This window comes from Sorghum bicolor, chromosome 8, assembly GCF_000003195.3.
Source record: "Sorghum bicolor cultivar BTx623 chromosome 8, Sorghum_bicolor_NCBIv3, whole genome shotgun sequence".
Taxonomy (NCBI): Eukaryota; Viridiplantae; Streptophyta; class Magnoliopsida; order Poales; family Poaceae; genus Sorghum; species Sorghum bicolor.
The window spans coordinates 53,919,921-53,932,002 of record NC_012877.2 but is presented as its reverse complement, the minus strand read 5'-3'; the positions used below and the strand labels follow the sequence as shown (position 1 = coordinate 53,932,002).

The window sequence follows — 12,082 nt, the reverse complement described above, 5'->3', positions numbered from 1 at the left end:
CAGTCAAATTCATATATATGTATACAAAATATAGTGAATAACATGTAGTAATGCTATATATATAAATATATATATATATATAATGATGATTTATTTTTAAGAAAATCCCGCAGCAACGCGCGGGGAATTCACCTAGTATCTAAGAAACCAGAAGAACAGCTAGCAGATGAGGATTGGAGAGGTATGTTTCATTAGAATGCCTCATTACATAGAGATAATTGTGATATGGTCGTCTAAAGTTGACTGCCCCCTTTGTTACTACCATCTTCTTATACAGGTTTGTTGCCAGCAATATATATACACTACCAGACTAAAAGTTTTTCTTGTCGGTTATGGTAATTCCTGACGGTATTCTAAAAACCATCAGTCTGTCGGCCGGACAAAAACCTACGGGAAAGACCTTTATTACTCCTGTCGGTTGTGAAAATTGCTATCAGGAATTTTAGAAACCATCAGGAACTCACCGTAAGATGCTCTCAGTGGCTTTCTTGTCAGTTGAGCCAACATGACTACAAGAGCCTTTGTTTCAACAAAAATAACCTCTGTGCGCATTCCTGATAGAAAAAAGAAGTTACATATACATCTCGTGGTCTGAGATGCAGGCCCCACCCTGAGACACAGATACCTATTCGCCAAACCCTAATCTCTATTCCTATTCCCCACCCGCTGCCACTACCGTTCAGCGGGTGGAGACACAGATACCTATTCCCCACATGGCTTCTCCCCAGCCACGCTGCCGCCCACAAGGTCGCCTCCACCAGTCTACTAGCGGCAGATCGAAGTCGGACTGGACCCACCTAGATCCACTTCTGTGGACATCACCGCCACACATCCCGTAGGCGAGGAACAATCGGAGGGTGGAGAAGGTAGTTCTCTGCCCATCCCAAACCGGTGACACTACTGCTCCGACCGTCGTGTCCCACCATTATCCCAACATCAGAGGTCCGTCTAGGTCTGCACGTGTTGAGCTCCTCCCTCCCGTGGCGGCCGAGGTTACCCTTATGGCGTGACAGCGAGGTACGCATTCCTTCAAATCTGGTCCTCTCCTACCACCTTTCCCATATACAGATGCCTGATTTGGTTGTTCGCATGTTGATTTCTTGTTTCGTGGTGGTGGTGTGCCGGTGGTTCAAATGAATACCAAGGAAGGAAGGTTCACGCAGGAAGCAGCCCAGGTGTTTGATGGAATTCTGAGAAGTGGCGTAAGTAGGTGCTAGTGGGCAAGTATCCACGTTTCTTTGCCCATAATTACTAGAAGTAGTAAATCCAGTATTCTCAAGAAGATAGCGATGGCTTGGTTGATGTTTCAGTATTCTAAAATTAGATAACGATGACTGAATATTGAATGCAGAATGCACTCAACAAGTACTACAGAGTGAACTTTCTGAGCATGATACAAAGGCAGAATTATGTTTTTCTATTGGTGTGCGAATTTTTAAGAATGTATTTAGTGACTCTTATTAAATGTGACGAATCAAATGTTTGTGTGCTGCCTTGTATACCAAGATAAATAAATACTACAAGATGGTTGCTTATTTGCCGGCTGGGGATGAAATCATTATGTAGTTAACTATTAGAGACTGAAGATTTCTTTTAGCTAGTAGCATTTCATTATGTGTAATTAGCTATCTGTCATACTTGCGGTGAATCCCAAAAGTCTTCTTTCTTGAATTGTTATTACCAATGTACTCCTTTTGTTTTCCTAACAGAAAATCTTATATTGGTCAACACCACCAGCTGGGCAGGTGATGTTTCCAATGGTAGAGTGAGGTACCTGAAGAGAATATGCGGTATATTATGTGGTAACTGGTGAGTGCCGCGCGTCTACAATTAATTAGTAAGGAGCTTCTTATTATGCATATAGGAAACAATGCCAAATATCTTGTACCAGTGGCTTGTTACAATTAATCTGCCTGGTATGCCAGTAGAGCCTGTTGTCATGCATATATGTAAAGCAGAAATCATGTTTTTTTAATTGTTCTTACATTTTTTTGGCACTGATCCTACCAGAAGGCAACTAGTGCCAAGCTGTTATTTAAAATGAGCAGCTTTCTGATGTTCTCATGGGAATTAAATCTGAAAAATATATCATGGGGTTCTTTTACTCATGTTCTATGGTGGCTGGGGTGTGCAATTTGTATTTGCCTTCTGGTTATATGTCTTGTGACAGGAGTTGCAAATTTGGGGAAGGTGTTCATAGAAAAAAACAGTGTTGCTTCATAGGCACAATTTGTTCTTATCAAAAACAAATTTTCTGGTAGTTGTCATCTGTTTTGTACTGAAGCACATGGCAAATTCAATATCAGATTCTGTTAAATGTAGATTATGAGATAGGAGCCTGGAAACACTTTTGATTTACTACTGAAGCAAATTGCAAATTCAATATCAGATTCTGGGTACATGCTGACACCTTCAATTTAGTATTTATGCTTTGTCTTGCCTTTGTCATATTCTAGGCACCTTGCAGATTCATAACCAATAGATGTATATGTAAATATCTGATATCTGATCTAACGAATTTTATTTTATTTTATTGCAGCAAATTCATAGCCGTGGGCACCTTACAAATCCTTTTGCATTACTTCAGATCAAATTCAGGCCAACTTAGTTAACTTTTAGTGTAGTTAACTAGAAGCCATCTTGAGCTGCCATTCATTTTTCAGACTTATGTGTAGTGTGCATTTTCTCGTTCTAATGCCAATAATTTGAAGGATGGACTTGAACTGTATGTGTAAATAATGTTATGGATATTTACACAGGGAACTATCATATGAATCAAATTGAGGACAGATGAGGTTGTAATTAAGCACGAGTCTATTCTGTTTTTTTTAACATTTGCTAGATGGTTTGGCCAGCATTTCAGTCCAGGCTAACCTCATGCTGGCCATCAGGAACTTCCGTTAGGAAAAGAATCCTGACGGCCATCCGATAGGAAAAGACGACCTTTCCTGTCGAGGCATTTTCCTGACAGTTTTTGGCCTTCTCCTAGCGGTTTTTGCCCGTCAGAAGTTTTCCTCTCTGTGGTAGTGATACTAGTTGGGGACATGCAACAGCCTACTCACTCGATCGATCTACAAGGTTTGCGGAAGTCGGCTTCCGGGTCATGATGATTGCTACATCTCCATAATAACCTTGTTTTCTAAGAGCTCCTGCTACCTCCCACGCCTAGTTAGCTAAGACTTTGTTCTGCATAGATGCATGATACCCCGTGTCCAACTCATGCAAGTTCTTCTGTCTGAGAATTTGTGTGGTGGGAATTATAGTGCCAAGAACTAGACTATAGAAATCCTGTGATAGCTAGTTGTTTCTCATTGCCCCTTTATATGCCTGTAATTTTTAGATGGTGGAGTCCCCACTTGTCATTTATGATAGGCTAGTATGAAGACGTCATACGAAGCATTACTTAACCCTTTCACGCCAAGCTTCTTTGAGGCCGTCTTTTAGTGAGGCAAACTGTTTGAGTTGTTTTCTAAGATTTGGAGCCATCAATTATTTGCATTGATCTCAAAGAATATATCTTGTAGAACAGTCCGGCTAACTGTCTACGACAGCAGTGGAGTGGAGGCAGCGACCGAGTGCATGAGTGGTAAAGCGAGACATGCTTGTGTGGTCTTGTCCTAGGCGACCTCATGGATGTTCTGCCATGGACATGATTGTCGGCATCAAACTGCAAAGGGTGCGGGTCAAACCGCTTTAAATACGCTCTGATCCAAAAATTTGGCTGTGGTTCGATTCTGGTCGACTCAAAATAGAAGAGGGGCAAAAGGGTCATGACCCTGTCGACTCCGAGCGACCCTCTAGTCGACCCACACGGTCTCTCGCCATGTTAGCTACTCGCCACCGACTCACCACATTCGCGCACCTCGACAGCAAGCGCATCGAGGGCGGGCTGCGATCTCCTGCGCGTTGGGCGATGTCCTAGCCGTGTTGACCTTGTTCTTCCCATTCGACGACGAGGCCCGCCGCTGCATTGCCTCCCTGGCATCGCTCAAGTCCCCCGTCTCCGTCATGTCTCACGGCGAGCTCCTAGCGCGGACTAGCACTGTCGTGGTGCACCTTGAGATCGTGTCTTCGGCGGACAGGCACACCCCGGAGGCCGTCTTGGGGACCCTAGGCATGTGCAACGCACTTGTCGGCCTCGTCCGGCAGGGAAGCCCCATCTCCAGGCAGGCCAAGGCCATGTTCGTCATGGCCTACTGACTCATCGCTGCCTCCGACAGCGGCACAGCATGCTTTGTGTGCGGAGCTTGGCATGGTGGCTGTCCTCATGGAGGCCCTCGTCAATGCCGACAAGTGCACGAGCGAGAAGGGGCGCTGAGGCTCGACGGTGTCCTGTGCGCCCACACTGGCCTGGTGGCCGTGCCAGTGCTAGTGAAGTAGATATTTCGCACGTCCGACATAGCCTTAGATATCGTAGTACGTAGTGAGGGGTCAGGGAGGGGCTGATGGAGGGGAGGGGAGGGGTCAGGGATAGGAGCCCTCCCAAGTCCCAACCGCCCCTCTCGCAGGTATATGTCAGCAGATGACCCTTGTATAGTAAGTTAGTGTGCACGAAACAATGGGAACTTTGTCATTTATGTATGTCCAACATGGGACCTGCGTGATGAATAGGGTATATAGTTCATAGACCAAACTAATGGATCTGTCCTTTACATATGTCTTCTCCGTGTCTCAGCCATGTGTAGACCGATGGCTTCATCCCCTAATGAGACCATGGTCGTCCCATGTAAGGCCTTGTTCGTTTCAGCCGGATTGAGGCCTGGAACGGCCCAATCCGGATGGATTGCTGTGACCCGTTTTCAATCTAGTCACGAGTCCAAATCTACGTTCGTTTCGGCCTGGTCTGGAACCAAAACAGGCCTGGCTTGGATTCTCATCTGCACAAAACGGCCTGGATCGATTCCGGACCTCCGGAACGAAGTCGCTCGTGACCGCGAGCGACCGCGACAAGGAAACGGCGAAGTCCAGAGGCATCCGCTGCTCCGCACACCTGGGGGCGCAGGAGGCGACGGCGCAGCACGGCCACCACCGCGACGGCAACGGCGAGGGTGAACTCTTCCTCTCCGACGTCCACGCGCCCTGCCGCCTTCTCTCCGGTAAGGCACCGCGTCCTTCCCTCTCCTCTAGCTCTCTAGGGTTAGGGTTCTTGGTTCTTGGAACTACTGGTTAGCTTCGGCGGCGGCGAGATCCGGACTCCCGTCGTAGGTGGCCACAAGATCAGGCTCTGGTGGTGGCTTCTCGTCGTTGGTGGCCACGAGATCCGGCCTTCCATATATGACCATTCAGTTCAGTGATTCTTTGCTTCGGACTATGTTTAGGACGAACTGGTTGACGGCAATCCATTTGTCAGTTGACCCGATCTACTAATCCACACTCAGAGTTGAGCCGTTACATTTTGTTAATCATCGCCTGCTCGCTTCTCTTCTTTGTTGTGGAAGCAGCACGCACGCATGTCCCCCGTTGCTAATTAAAAGACCTTTGTTTCAGAGGGCCAACTTGACACCTCACTGAGAAATTCATTGATTCATGACTTGACACCTAGAGGCTAGAAGCTCTCTTGTTTCTTTTTGGTTCGTTCATTCAGTGGTTTGTGCCACGGAAGTTCAGTTGTAGCACCTTTCATGTCACATAAGATGTGTACGTACCATTTTCCATCATCTTATACTTAACTATTTATCTTTATTTATTTACTGGGAACTTTAGCAAGCAGCTGTGGATTTTTTTCACGACCAAGAGTCATAATTTTCTTTGAGGCTCCTCCTACTTTTACTACATCTCACACAGAGTACCTTTGCATAATAACAATAATAAAATCTAAAAAGGAACAAGCTTTCTTCACCTTTTATTTCAACAAACAAACAACCAGACACAGGTAATAGTACCTTACAGCAACAAATTAACAAGGCGAATGGATCAATCAGATGGAACGCCACACATCGACCAGACGTCGTAAGTGTCACCAAATACCCCTCTGGACTCTGGTAGCAGCAGACTAGCAGAGGGCACAGGCCACTCTCGGGCGCCAGACATCTAGGTGTCACCAAATACCCCTTTGAACTGGTTGATGACAAAATGTGTGGTAAACTGACAATCTTGACTGTGTGGCTAACCTGCGTGCTGTTATTTTGGGGAGTGTGTGTAGTCTAATTCTTTGCCGGTTTGTTACTGGCTTCAATTAGTGACTATTCGAGCACGATTTGATTTGGTATTTCGAAGTGCTGAAATGTATCTACGTTTTCCTTCACTGAGCATAGATGTTGTATGACTAACAAAGTTTCTTTGTGTGTGGGAGCTGGGATCATAGTTAGAAAACACTATGCTTGTGCAATGACAGAAATTGTGAGCATATTTTAAATTCTAGCATGTTGTTTTCAGCAATTTTTCAGTTTCCAGAAATGTAGCATGCAATGCTAAATGTATTGTGTATCCTCCAGCACTATTTAGATGTAGCTATTTCTTATTAATTGTAGCTATTTCTTGTTACTGTAGCACTATTATGTATTCTCCAGCACTATTCAGTTTCCAAAAATGTAGCATGCTATGCTAAATGTAGCTATTTCTTATTACTTGTAGGTCTCTCCACCACCATTTAGAGTTGGGGAAGGTGAACCTCCGCCTTCGTGGGATCCAGTACCAACTCCAAAAGGTACACTAGAATATTTAGCTTCTATATGACATGGTTAATAAAATTATATTTAGTCTACCTAACCTTACTTATTTAGTTCGCATATGTTTGTAGATATGGACACAAGTTTCTCTAGGTCTGGAAACTTGATGCATTTTGCAACTGCAACACTACTCTAGAGATATGAAAACAATTTACAAATTTGAGGGTGACATGCTACCATAGCTTAGGTTCATATTTGTATCTGATGAGTAAATAGTAGTAAAATACAGAGAATGCTTCTATGCAGAGCAGCACTAGAAAAGACACATATACTGGACTACTGGAGATCCTAAAACTTCAGGAGTTATTGCTAATTAACAGTTAGGCACAAAGTGAGCCTTTGTCACATTGGCGATTGGTGCTCCCTGTGTCACATATACTGGACTAATTAACACATGTCCTACCCGCATGTTCATTAGATGAAATTTCAGGAATAGTAACTATAGGTCTATGCCCCCTGTGTTGCCAATAAGATCTATAATCACTTTGTTTTTTCCTTTTCCTTTCAGAACAGCCTAGCAATCTTTTCCCTAAGAGACATGGCTTAATGCTTAACTTTCGGATTAAAGCTTTAAAAACTGTCCATTGCATGAGACATAGATGAACATAATTTCTTTCTAGGTAATTTCAACTTCCATACCTATATCAATTCAAGAATTTTTTGTCTAGAAGATGCAGAGTAGTAGTAATAGTGTACATATGATTGCTTAAGCTGGCTCAAAGATAGCAGTGATAGGCCACAACAAATTAGAAAACATCTGAATCAACGAAAGCAGTGCATGTTAGAGAAATGTACTTGTGGGATTAAAATTGACTTGTTTTGTCCCCTCAATTGATTTGTTCCACTGGTGTTTTGGATGCCTTATTTGCAGGACCACTCTGGTGGGGATATGACTGCTATGGTTGATGAGTGGAGCAAGGTCTGATGGTGGAATAGAAATGCTTGTAGGAACCCCTAGTCTTTTTTGAATAGATCAATTTTACTCAAGTATATGTCGAATTTCTGATGTAGTGTCATTATGTAACTGCTGCGTGTTGGCCCCCAACTCCCATTCACTCATATAACATTACTAGATGCAGTGTTAACTTGAGCGGCCGATTACTCGCCATGTAGCTAAGATACGTGCAAGTCTCTAAAGATTGTGATAATGTTCAGATTATCATCTTTTGTAACTTGTGACGTTGTTTATTTATTTGCAATCTTTATTGTTGGATCTTGAATTTATGATCTATATTTGTTTTTAAATGTTCATTGCTTATAGTCAATTATATTATAATCACCGACGCATGTTAAATAGACTGACATGTTAGCCAGGCGCATGCATCTGCAGCTGATCAAACCACTATCTCTGTTTTCTTTCCCCTCCCAGCCGAACGCTCTTTTTTTCTCGCCAGGTTTGAATCCAATCACGAATAAATCATTCACCAGGTTTAAGTGACAAACCAGGATTCACTCAATCCTGGCCAGGATCCAATCTTGGTCTGGCACCAATCAGGTGCTGCCGAACGAGGCCTAAATTGGCGTGGCACCAGAAAAACTGAACTTCCACGCTGTTCCATACCATACATTGTTTAGTTCACAGCTTGCTTGTGAGTTCTGCCTTGTAGAGGTGCCATGAAGACAGACAGAGTTTTTAGTGGATGCTATCATGGAGCTCCTACGCAGCTGGTGCATGAGGACAGGGAGGTGCACTCTGTGTTTTATTTGTTGCTGCACTCGCGATGGCAAATAATGCAATGACCATTATGCTACACAAAGAGACGATACACAAGAAACACGTTTTTTCCAACATAAACACGTCTGTTCTGAAAGCATACTATATATTTCCAAAGCCGGTTTCATCGTCAGAAACAGTAATTTATTCCAAGAGACTCCATTCTAGGGTGATCGTTATGGGACTCATGCTAGCTAGCTTTCATTGCAGAGGATGGGTTTGTGTTAATATATGATATGAATGTAATTATAGGACAGTGATTCAAGAGTCAATCAAGAGACAAAAGCCTGATCAGTTATTTATCAGTTGATGTGCACAGATAAGTAACACAGCTCTCTGCACCGTCCCTCCCCCCCCCCCCCCCCCCAACTCTGTCTCGGATTTGACCTAACATGATGTGGTGCATCATTGACTTGAGCTATAAAGTGAAGTAAAGGTTGCATGATTAAATCGGCAAACCAGCCATCTCATGACCATATATATCCCCAAGCTTGTGCAGCATAAAACAGTGCCCTCCCTCATCTGCCTCTCCTAGTTTTTCAATCTAGCGAGGCAGTCCAAACCAGTGACCACACATAGCTCTGTCTCTGTCCCTCTCTCATGTGTCTCTCCTAACTGCTACAGATGACTTTGCCACCTACCATGTGGCCTTAGTTGTCCAGTGTCATGCGAATGGCTGGCACCGAGAAAATAGATTTCTTGTGATATTCTAGTGGATTCACGGAAGTCATCGCCACCAGCAGCAAGTGTGTGACCAGTGTCTGGCAGCTACCAGAAATCTGTTGTATCAGCACTCTCTAGTCTCTATGTTACTATCTTTTTGCTTTCTGATCTACCCATGTTCAATTCATTTCTACAGTTCCTATTTTGTTCGACCAACACTTATTAATCAATCTTGTTCCTTCAATTGATTCATGTAATTTTGTATTTTGGCTTTAAGTATTTATAGTCCAAGCTTAAAACAATGTATTTCGGCTTCCAATATTTCATCATTTGTAATATATTAAATGCACTATCTTAATTAAGTACGGAAGTCATAGGCATGCCTAGTAGGCTACTCGGTCTTAAGGTGCCCACCTCAATTAATGTTCTTCAGAATACTAAAAAACCAAAAAACTTATGAATTTCAAGAGTTGAAGCCAAGACCTGCTATTAAACAACAACACCTCTTTACCACAAGTCCACACTCTAATTTCTAACTATATATAATACATGCTACCGTGTATAATATTTTCTCTAAAATATTTGTACAACGTGTATGTTTTTATGAAATATATTATATAATGATAATAGCGATGATGATGATGATGGACAGGATGGAAAAAAATATAGGCATAATTTATAGTTATTTATATAGTGATTATTATTATATACATCAATACCCCTGTGTCCAATGCAAGAGACGCTTGCTTGGTTAACATGTACATGAATTGGAATATATATATAAGCCCAGTAAGCAATCGATGAGACCCTACATATGTGTACGTGCAAATGTATAGACTTATATATATTTACCCTTGCCAACAGATTGTCTATCGTCGTTTCAAGTTAGAAAGTGTGCCAGAATACATGTGGCTGCACAAGCACAGAATGCAAAGGCCATCTAGAGAGGCACAACCACATTTGAACTCTCTAGGAATGGAAGACATCAGAAACACAGGAGTCCAAACCATAGAAGCTAGATTACATGCCTACAATTCTACCCCGATGTCCATGGCACCACAAATGCCTGTGTGGGCATAATTTGGGTCCACCGACACTCCATGTACTTCCACCGATGGCAGCACATGTTGAATGGAAGTTATGCATTATGTATCCATCCCAGTCAGCATAGACGATGATGTAGGATGTCAGGTGGCCTGACCGTAGTTCCTCATGTGGCAGTGTAGGTTGGAATGGAGCGAGTATTAATCTAGGCGGGCCTTATAACAGGCCTTCCTCCAAAAATCAGGCCATTTTGATGTAAATAAGTTAGTTGCATTAGCATGTTTATGTTTACATTCAGTTATGCCTAGCTAGTTGCATGGATGGTGTACACTAGTAGACAGAGGTTCTAAGCCGGCGGGGGTAAAACATTTGCACATGCGGTTTTAATTATAACGCGCCTCTGTTGTAAAATTGTACGGCCAGATTCGAAAACCGCCTGTATAAAAAGCTCAGTACAGGCGGTTATTGTAACAAAACCGCCTGTGTAAATGGTACATTTACACAGGCGGTCATGTTATCCGCCTGCGATTTATCTTCCTATAAATACCAGCAGCCCCTTCTTCCTCCTCGGGCAGAACTGTAGCTCGCAGCCACCTTCCATTGCAGCCCATCTTGGAGGTCCAGATTTTTCAAAGTACAAGGGGGTAGGTTTTCATCTTCATTTCTTGGAAGGAGGTGGCTAAGAAAGGTTAGTTGATGCCTCTAATGCCTCTTTTTGTGCCCTCTTGCTCAATTTGAGCTACTTTTTGGATCTAGGGTTTCACCATGATAGAGAGTGAGTAGAATAGCTAGGTATGGTCTATTTTGCTCAAATAAGGTTGCTTAAGATGGATATATGATGTCTCTCCTCTCTTTTTTTTATGTTTCCTTCTCTAATTTGTGAATCCAAGAAATATATATATAGTAGTTTCCATGAATGGTGTTTCGATGCTTGGGAAAAGAGAGAAAGATAAGTTTTCTTTTTAGTTTTTTAAATTATATGGTTTAGGATGTTATTTTTTATGTAAATTTGATTTTATTATGCGATAAGCATTTTTTATATATGAGGTTGCTTCAGATGTTGCCTCTCCTCTCACCATTTTCATGTTTCCTTCTCAAAATTTTTAGTGATATAATATATTTAGTTTCAATCAACAGTGTTTTTGTACCTTGTCAAATTTATTTTAGTGATATAAAGATATATATTTAGGGTTTTGTCTTTATTTTTGATACTTGTTTTACTTTTTCAATTTGATTTAATTGTTAGATGTTCTTTTATTTTTGATAACAAATATTCCTAGACAATATTTCAGTTAATTTACTAACTTTTCAACAGGTTAAAATACAAGGTGGAGGTTTTGATCTTCATTTCTTGGAAGGAGGTGGCTAAGAAAGGTTAGTTGATGCCTCTAATGCATCTTTTTGTGCCCTCTTGCTCAATTTGAGCTACTTTTTGGATCTAGGGTTTCACCATGATAGAGAGAGAGAGAGTAGAATAGCTAGGTATGGTCTATTTTGCTCAAATAAGGTTGCTTAAGATGGATATGTGATGTCTCTCCTCTCTTCTTTTTTATGTTTCCTTCTCTAATTTGTGAATCCAAGAAATATATATGTAGTAGTTTCCATGAATGGTGTTTCCATGCTTGGGAAGAGAGAGAAAGATATAAGCATTTTTCATGTATGAGGTTGCTTAAGATGTTGCCTCTCCTCTCACCATTTCCATGTTTCCTTTTTCAATTTGATTTAATTGTTAGGTGTTCTTTTATTTTTAATAACAAATATTCCTAGACAATATTTCAATTAATTTACTAACTTTTCAACAGGTCATGATGGTGAGGTCCTTATGGATGTATAACTTATCAAGACTAGATCCATCATATATACCCGAGGTGCATAGGTTTGTTGATGCCGCTAAGAACCATGCTTTGAGAACAAAGACGAAGCATATATATTGTCCATGCTACGACTGCAAAAATATTCTTCTATTTGAAGATACTGAAGTAATCATTTCTCA

The 12,082-nt window shown here is 41.9% G+C and overlaps 2 long non-coding RNA genes across 5 annotated transcripts; both read left to right on the top strand.

The window, feature by feature from the left end:
- On the top strand, positions 699–2,797 carry LOC110429918. 4 transcript variants are annotated; one of them, XR_002447108.1, is made up of 4 exons: positions 699–1,017; positions 1,150–1,206; positions 1,710–1,809; positions 2,540–2,797. It is a non-coding gene; the product is annotated as an uncharacterized LOC110429918 (long non-coding RNA). The 4 variants fall into 4 exon arrangements; XR_002447110.1 differs by having other exon boundaries at positions 1,146–1,202; XR_002447107.1 differs by having other exon boundaries at positions 1,146–1,206.
- Positions 4,908–7,892, top strand: LOC110429602. The gene is made up of 3 exons (XR_002446699.1): positions 4,908–5,096; positions 6,574–6,646; positions 7,540–7,892. It is a non-coding gene; the product is annotated as an uncharacterized LOC110429602 (long non-coding RNA).